General features: G+C 41.1%; 1 pseudogene; it reads right to left on the minus strand.

The window, feature by feature from the left end:
- Positions 1-8,418: 8,418 nt before the first annotated feature.
- LOC107291464 overlaps positions 8,419-8,846 on the minus strand; it is a 4,225-nt pseudogene continuing 3,797 nt past the window's right edge.

Below are 8,846 nucleotides of genomic sequence, written 5' to 3' on the forward strand. Positions count from 1 at the left end.
TCTATTCAACATGGGCCACCTCTTCACCCTAACTTCTTGAATCAGTTTTTCCAATTTCAGATGACTGAACATTGATTTTGAACTCAATTGTAAAGAGCTGTCTATATTTCAAACAGTTTTCCCTATGAGAATTTAGAAGACATGGCTCCAGTTCATAAGATAGAAGAGTCAATACCTTTGTACCAACATGAATAGTGATGAATCAAGCAATATATACCAGAAAATATTCTGTCACAGAAGGTCTTAGAATCCATCTAATTCTTCCCAGTACATTTTATGAACAGATTTGATAGGCATCTGTCTTGCATTTAGTATGTTAAAAGAGATGGGGAACAAGGGCTAGAGAATTAGGCTATACTTGATTACATCCATAGTAACTTTCAGTATCATAAAATCACTGCAGTGTGTTTTCTCTCTGTTATTCTTGCAAGGGTCTTTTGAAAGATATGTTATTTGCTAGAGCTGAGATTTAATATGTAGAAAAGAAGTTTTAAAAGATCTTCAAGGGATGTAATATTTTCGCATCACCAGAATATGGTAATTTTTTTTATGAATTAAAAAGTTTTTTTTAAAATATATGTAGCATAGTTCTATGTTTAAAACACATAGATTAGGGAAGTTTTGCTAGTTTCCAGACTCACTGGATAACCTTGTAATAGTTACAAGTCCATTTTGTCTTAAAAAATTAATCTGAAGATAAATTTTAATGGTAAGCGCTATGTTGATTGACTTGAAGAAATGTACATATATGAATATAACAAATAAATAATGTTTTACCACCAGTTTTAATTCAGTAGGCAAAAATCTGTGCTTTAGCATGAAATTCTGATGTTATGTGCCAAGATACAAATCGCTACCTCTGAATCCATTAGTAAAATGACTGCAGTTATGAGCTTAAATCATTATTGCTTTTGCTGTCTGCCTACCATACGAGTGACATTTATTTTCTTTATTGGCTACTGATTATCAAAATACATTACCTTAATCCAAATCACCTGCTTAAGGACAAAAAGACCAACAGATTTATTTCTTCATTGCTAATTATGCTGCTTTCTTTTAACAATGATAGATTCTAATTATGCCTTTCACAATACATGACATCAAGAATGAAAAGGAGATAGAAACAATGCATATAATTGGCTCTATATAGCATATTGAAAGACCTTTCAAGACTAATAATAGACTGAAAAAGTTCTTGTTGGAAAACATACCCAGAGTGATTCATTTTTTGTGAGATATTTTATTAGAGGATTTTTCTATTGCTTTATTTCTTGGTTATTCTTATTTAAATGGGTTATTTTAAACTATTCTGATTTCCCATTATAAAATCCACAGCATTTTTAGGCCAACCATAGGATACTATAGATTGCATTCAGGAACAGACTATAATTTAATAGCAGAGCATATTCACTGCATGCTAAGCACCTCTTTTCAGTCACTAGCATTTTCTTAAGTAAAAAAGGACATGCAAGCCTATTGCTAAGAGAATGGAAAATTATTACAAGTTGCAGCAAATTGACCAAGAAAGATCAGTGATGTGACTCAGTTTAAGATAATTTCATATTGATTCAGTTTTTTGACTTAGAACTTAAACCACTATTCTACTATTCTACCATTAAAACGCCAACAATACAATATACATTGTGTAAGCAATCATAAAATGCCATAAAAATTAGAAACCTAAAATGTTGTTCGTCCATCGATTTCGATGAAGACCTTGACATCTTGTGGATTGTGGGCCATCAACGGTGTGTCCGTAGATGGCTGATTAGACCGATGTTAGCACGTTAGCATGTTAGCATGTTAGCACGGAATGTTCTGCCACGGAATGTTCTGCCACATAAAATAAAAATTATAGAAAGAACAAAGTAAAAGGACAAATTATTTAAGAATCAAAAATTCTCTTAAACAATTCTAGATAGCATTCTAAAGTCCAATGAAGTGAGAGGTACTGAATTTCATGGGGCAAAGGATCCCATAATACTGCATACCAATGCAAAAACAGTATCTGTGGGGGTCTACCTCTCTTACTTCACAGAAATAGAATCTACTGCTAGTAGATTCTCTATGTGAGGCAAATCAAAATTGGATAGAAAAGGCTGGCCAGGAGATATCCTGGCACCAAGCCATGTACGCTTTTGAATGTCAAAAGCAACATAAGCAACAGTTTGAGTTTAGAAGCTGATAAGCCAATGCAGGACTGGAACATGACGTGAGGTGCTCATGTCAAAAGTACCCACTAACAGCAAGGGCACTTCATTCTATATCAAGGGTCTCAAACTGCCGGCCCATGGGCCAGTTGCCTCATATGGAGGCCGTGCCCATCCCAGCTCTGGCAATGCAAAAAAAAGTTGAGACATGTTGTGACACATCACGTGACGTGCCAAGTTTGACACCCGTGCTCTATATAATCAGCTAAGTGAGTCCAATGTAAAACTTATTCCACAGATCTGAATGAATTATAATTTCTTTCTTCAACCTTGGCACTATGCAACCTCCAGCACAGAATCCTGATATAGTTGTGAACTGAAAATTTTTTACTTTCCTTGACTTAATAATGGATATTCTTGGCAAAATATATACAATTTATTATAACACACAGGGATTGGTGCTTTTAGTATGTTATTTAATGATCTAGAGTTGGGTGAGCATTATAAGGCTAAAGTTGTTGACAAGAATAATGATTAATTGTTGTTGTTTAATTGGAATAGTGGATAGGATCAAAAAGGTATCTCACAACTTGTATGCCTGGTATTATAGTGACATTATAACTTACTGTAAATTTCTGTAATGTGATATATATTGGGAGTAAAAATCTTAACATATGTGATGAATCTAGTTACAATAATTGTTTATCAAAGGAATCTTGGAGTTACATTAAATCATTGTACAGCTGGTGATATCTCTCTTTTTCTTTTTCTCTCTCCCTCCCTTCCACCCCACAAAGCTTAAATATCATTAGCAAGCAAATTGCTGATATCATGATCGATTATGTGCCATCAAGTCAAGGTGTTTAGTGACCATGTCTCAAAAAGAAGAGAATTGAGAGAGACTATAGTAGATTGTAATAGATTATGATAGAAAACAGGCTTATTTGTTGACACTATATGGAAGTATGTAAGTGTTCATTGATTGATTTACCTTATTTGTTAATTGTTCCAATCAAACACTCCTGGTTGGTCTTTCTTGAAATGATTGTTGAAGTTATTGAATTTACCAGTAACAGTTGCTAAGTAGGCAGCTTAAAAAAAAGATTCTTGACAACAAGGCTATTAGTGCTAAAAACCATCATAAAATATTGCACCCTATACTGAAGTATTATGCATCTCAAGACTAGTTGTTAGGAAACATGAACAGGAGTACGCTTTTTCATTTTCTTTCTAGTTTGTGGGTTTCTCTTGTGGATGACTTTTACCTATACCAGAGGTCTCCAACCTTTTTGATTTGGTGGCCTGGAAAGGGAGGCAGGCACCATTACATGCGCATGCGCAAATGGGCGGCATGTGCAGGCGCAAAAATGAACTCCTTGCACAAATGGACTACATGCAAGCATATGCACACATGCAAACGGGTCTGTGTGGACAAGAGTGCTGCAAATGGGGTGGCACTAGCGCCGGCGGGATGCTCAGGGCAGTGCTAGCACCAGTGGGATGCTCAAGGCCTGGGTGGCGCTAGCACCAGTGGGATGCTCAGGGCAGCGCTAGTGCCGGTGGATGGGATGGCACTAACATCGGTGGGATGCTCGGGGCAGCACTAGCTCCAGTGGGATGCTTGGGGTGGCGCTAGCACGAGTGTGGGGGGGTGAGTGCATGCGTGTTCCTGGCCATTCCTTCATGCAGCCCAGTGTCCAAGTGGCCACAGCCCAGTAGTGGGCCACGGCCCACAGGTTGGGGACCCCTGACCTAAACCCAATGTTGGATGAAATAACTCTTTGATCTTATTTTCCAAGATTTTTCTTTCATTCTTCTTAGAACATATTTAAGGCACATAGTGTTTTTGCATTTCAGTATTGTTTACACTTCCACACAAAAAGTAAAAAAACCTCACTAATTAACATGGGATATCAAATATTGGTATTTATTTAAGTAAGTTGAGAAATACGAAGTCTATTTCTTCCTCGTTTTGATGGGGTGCCAAAATTAGCATTAAAGAAATCAATGGAAAAGTAATTGGGTACCAAATGAAGTTAGTACGAAAACTGGAAAATAGTTTGAATACTGATTTCTCATGTCAGTATTCTGAGCATTGCTCTACTGCCTAGTTGATTCTCCAATGGCTTGTAAAAAGACTTCAAAGGAAAACTTCAGACCAGAAATCTTACTTGCCATCAGATTTTTTTTAACCTTGAAAACATAGCTCTAAAGGTAGTGTTTCTGAATACTAATGAGACAGTGGAAAAGAAAAAAAAGGAAGAAGTGCTGGTAAGGAGAAATTCTCTCATTAATTCTTTGAAACTGCCCTTAAGGACAAATAAGCTTAATGAAGGGGTGAGAAGTGTAAAAGCTAATCCACAAGAGAAGTTCAGAGATATGCAGTGACCTGAGTCTGAGGCTTCGCAGTGAAAGTGCAGGTGGGATTAAGATCTTCAAATGAAAAATGTAAATTGGATTAGGTGATTCACAGAAGATCAAAACTAGGTGATCAAATATTCCAGATGTAGCTGCTTCTTATTCTTTTAAAGACCTCCTGGAATCACAAATACTACATTTCAGTATCTATCCCCTTGAAAATCAGTTGCTACTATTATGTTATTTTGCAGTATCACATTATTTTGCGATATGACTTTATTTTTTATTTGGTTAAAACAAGCCAGTGAAGACATAATACAGCACTCTGATTCCAATTTCTTCACAGTTAGAGATTTAATAAGTAAACAAGTATCCTTTGGTGCTATGGGCAACAAATTCTGCTTTGACCCTAGCTTACAATCCAATCCTATATAAATTTACTCAGAAAACACACACACACACACACACACACACTGTATATTGGTTACCAAATAATAAATAAGATAGATTAAATATATGGTTGTATTGTGTATAGGTGGAAAGTGAGTGAGAAGGGAGACTCTGGGATCTTCTTGAGTCAGAAATGCCTTGGGCTGACACTAAAGAGATGCACCAAATAGCCATCCATTAGTATTTAAATTTGCCAGAAGCAGAAATGAAAAGGGATGCAGGCTAACTCATTTGTTAGTGAAAAATTTTAAACAAAAGATCGGTGACTAAAAGGATGACAAAAGTATTTTAAAAACAAAGGATTAAAGTCAAAAAGAAGAAGGGACTAATCCTGATTTGTTTGATTCCGACAGTAACTAATGTTAAGGACATCATGAATTGATGACCGGTAACCCCTGTCCACCCTTTTGTGATCCAAAACTTTTGGCTGTGGAACAATGATTATAGTACTGTGATTATTTGGACTGTGATTATAGTACTGTGATTAATGTAGGAGATGACCAGGCTGAATCTGAGGAAGGGATCAAACGCATCATCAGTCATGAGTTCCTTCTCACCCACAAGAGATTTAAGCCCAGCTCACTGTGAATTCCTTATTTACCGCCAAATTCTTTAACCTTTATGTTATGTTTCTAGTTCGGTGAGGCATTGACGAGGCCAAACAACAACTCTTTATCCAGTTCCCAACAGAAGCAGCCCAAACTGCTGCTTAACCACTATTTATACAGCTCACCACTAGGTGGCAGCCAATAGAATTAAAGCAGTATTTCCCGTTTAAATACAATTAACATATAGACAGTCAGTCTGGAGCTTAAACAGGTGCAGCCGTTTGACCATTTCCAACAGTTTCCAAGTAGTTAACCTAATACATAACACCCCTTCCCCCTAGATAGTTCATAATAACAAATATTGAACATAGTCCTGTAAATATTTTGGTGGCCTTCTTGACCATTTTGAGTGCCTCGGCACTACAGTAGGCTCCGGTCTAATAGCTTGCCTGCCAAGCTGGGTAGACTGGGGCTTTGGGACCCATTTACTATGGGTAGCCCTGAGTCTTTGTGGCTGGTCTGTCCAGGTAGACCCGAGCCAGTGTCCATAGGTGGAACAGTTTTCACCGGGCTGGGAATCAGAGCCGACTGCCAGAATTGCTCAGTGGGTACAGTCTCTGTGTTCAGGGCCAACTCACTGTCTGCTAATGCCCCTCTCCTGAGAGTCTCGCCCTCACTCGAAGACTCCGATGCACAGCTGCTGTTGGGCTCCCCCTGGATTTGGCTTTCACAAGAGTCATGAGCCAGCTGGTTCGCTAGCCTCCTGCGCAGTTTGCCGATATGCCTGTGTATCACTTGACCGTCTTCCATGACCACTTCATAAGAGAGTGGCCCTGACACCTTACCAACCACAGCTACCACCCACTTTGCCCCTTGCCCATAGTTTCGAGCCCAAACTGGGTCGCCAACTTGCAATCTCCTCCGTAGCGTTGGCTGTGCTGATTCCAATGCAACTCGGTCTGGATGCAGACGATCCAGCTTAGTGATTAAGCGACGTCCCCATCTTAATTCTGCCAGGCTTCTGCTTGTGGAAGTGCAGGGAGTCGTGCGTTGGCAGAGTAAGAAGTCTGCCAGTCTATGCTGCCAGTTGCCGGTTACAATCCTTTTAAAGGATTCTTTGGTCGTTCGGACCATGCGTTCTGCTTGGCCATTAGAGGCTGGGTGAAAAGGTGCCGAAGTGGCATACCTGATCATATTAGCCCTTAAAAAGGACTGGAATTCTGCAGCAGTAAATTGAGCCCCATTGTCTGAGACTATCACGTTGGGTAACCCGTGCGTTGCAAAGATCCTACGCAGTTCCTGGATGGTCCTGGCAGTAGTTATAGTTGGGACAGGTGCGACCTCTAACCACTTAGAGTGACTGTCCACCACAATAAGGAACGGCTGTCCCTGAAAGGGGTCTGCAAAATTGATGTGGATTCTTGACCACGGGGCTTCTGTGGCTTCCCATCGATGGACGGGGGTTTGTGGCATTTCTGGCTGGGATTGCTGGCAAATGTAGCAGCTGTGTACTTGGGCCTCAATATCTTTATCTAACCTTGGCCACCATAAGTAGCTTCTTGCGAGTGCCTTCATCCAGACTATTCCCGGATGTCCCTCATGCAGAGACCATAGTACTGGGCCTCAAGGAGTGTGGGACTATGACCCAACTCCCCCACAAAATGCAGCCTTTGTGAGCTGAAAGCTCGTCCTCCTTCCTACTGAAACTCTGAAAGCTAGGTCCCGGACTTATGTCTGGCCATCCTGTGAGCACCCAATTCAACATGTGGCTTGGTGTCTTGTCTGAAGCTGTTTCGGCAGCCATGTCCCTTGTGTTAAGGGGAGACTCCGGCAAATCCTGGATAGCAAGAATGTGAGCCGCTAGAGCGGGGTCTGGCTCTAAGTGTGGCAGGGGCAGTCTTGCTAAGGCCATCTGCATGGCCCATTTCCCTGCCCGGTTTGTGAATGAGACTGTAATTATAAGCTGAAAGAAAAACAGACCACCTCAGCATCCTTGGAGATAGAATCTGAGGTGTTTGTTTGTCCGTCATGAACAGACCCAGGAGTGACTTGTGGTCTGTAAAGACCATGATTGGACAACCATACAAATAGTCATGAAATTTCTTGACACCAGCCATGATTGCCAATACCTCTTTATTTGGGCATAGTTGCATTCTGCCGAGGACAGAGTCCTTGAATAATAAGCTATGGGAGCTTGGCTCCCATCAGCCATTAAATGGCTCAATACAGCCCCTACCCCATATGGAGATGCACCACAGGTGATGCAAATGGGTAGCTGTTCATTGAAATGCACCAGCACTGAGTTTGAAGACAGCAGTGATTTGACTGCTGAAAAACTTTTCTCGTGGACACTGGTCCACTGCCACTGTGCATGTTTGTCCAAGAGCCAGTGTAATGACTCTGCCACTGCAGCCTAACTATAGTTTGAGCTTCTGCCATGGCATCGTCCATGGGCAGTTGCTGGTAGGCTTGAGCCAAATCCAATTTGTCAAATATGCGACCTCCCTGTAGTGACACCAAAATGTGGCTGACTACAGGCACCGGATATGAATGTTGTTGAAGTGCTCTATTAATAGTGCACTTATAATCCACGCATATGTGCACCTCCCCATTGGCCTTAAGTAGCGTAACTATGGGGGTTTCCCACCTACTGCTGTCTACTGGCTTGTTGCACCAGCTTGTTGCACCAGCTTGTCCAGCTCTGCATCGATTTTGGTTTTGAGGGCAAAAGGCATTCTATGAGGCTTGATCCTTACTGGGGTTACAGTAGGATCGAGGTGGAGAGTAATTGGAGGACCCTTGTACTTCCCTAATTCATGGCTGAACACATCAGCAAACTCTTGGCAAACTAACAACAGGTCTGCTGCTTGCGTTCTGTGTATGCCAGTCATGTGGATGCCCAATGCATCAAACTAGTCTAGCCCGATGAGGCTTGTGCAGTGGTCCTCAACTACAATGACGTCCAGGGGACCCTCAAACTCTTTGAATTGCAGTTTGAGTGTGGCTTCTCCTTTAACTGCTATGCGGGAGTTTTGGAAATCAGTTAACAGGAGATTCGACAGCTTGAGTTTGACTCGTTTGCCGCTGCGACTGCAAATGTGGTTAAAAGTTCCTTGGTAAATTATAGACAGGGCTGACCCCCCCCCCCCCATGTTGCATGGGACTCCATAAAGCTTGACTCTGAGTCTTAGCTTCTCCTTCATGGGGCGATGGGCACCTGTTCTAAACAGCTCCTTCTGCTAGCACAAAAGCCAACTCTGTGTTGCCCCAGGGCCCTGGTACCTTTCTTGAGAAATTCTTCTTGTGGAATGTCCCTCTGGCGACCTTTACAGACAGCGGC

The sequence above is a fragment of the Protobothrops mucrosquamatus genome, unplaced genomic scaffold (genome assembly GCF_001527695.2).
Source record: "Protobothrops mucrosquamatus isolate PMUCROS unplaced genomic scaffold, P.Mucros_1.0 scaffold1132, whole genome shotgun sequence".
NCBI classification, from domain to species: Eukaryota; Metazoa; Chordata; class Lepidosauria; order Squamata; family Viperidae; genus Protobothrops; species Protobothrops mucrosquamatus.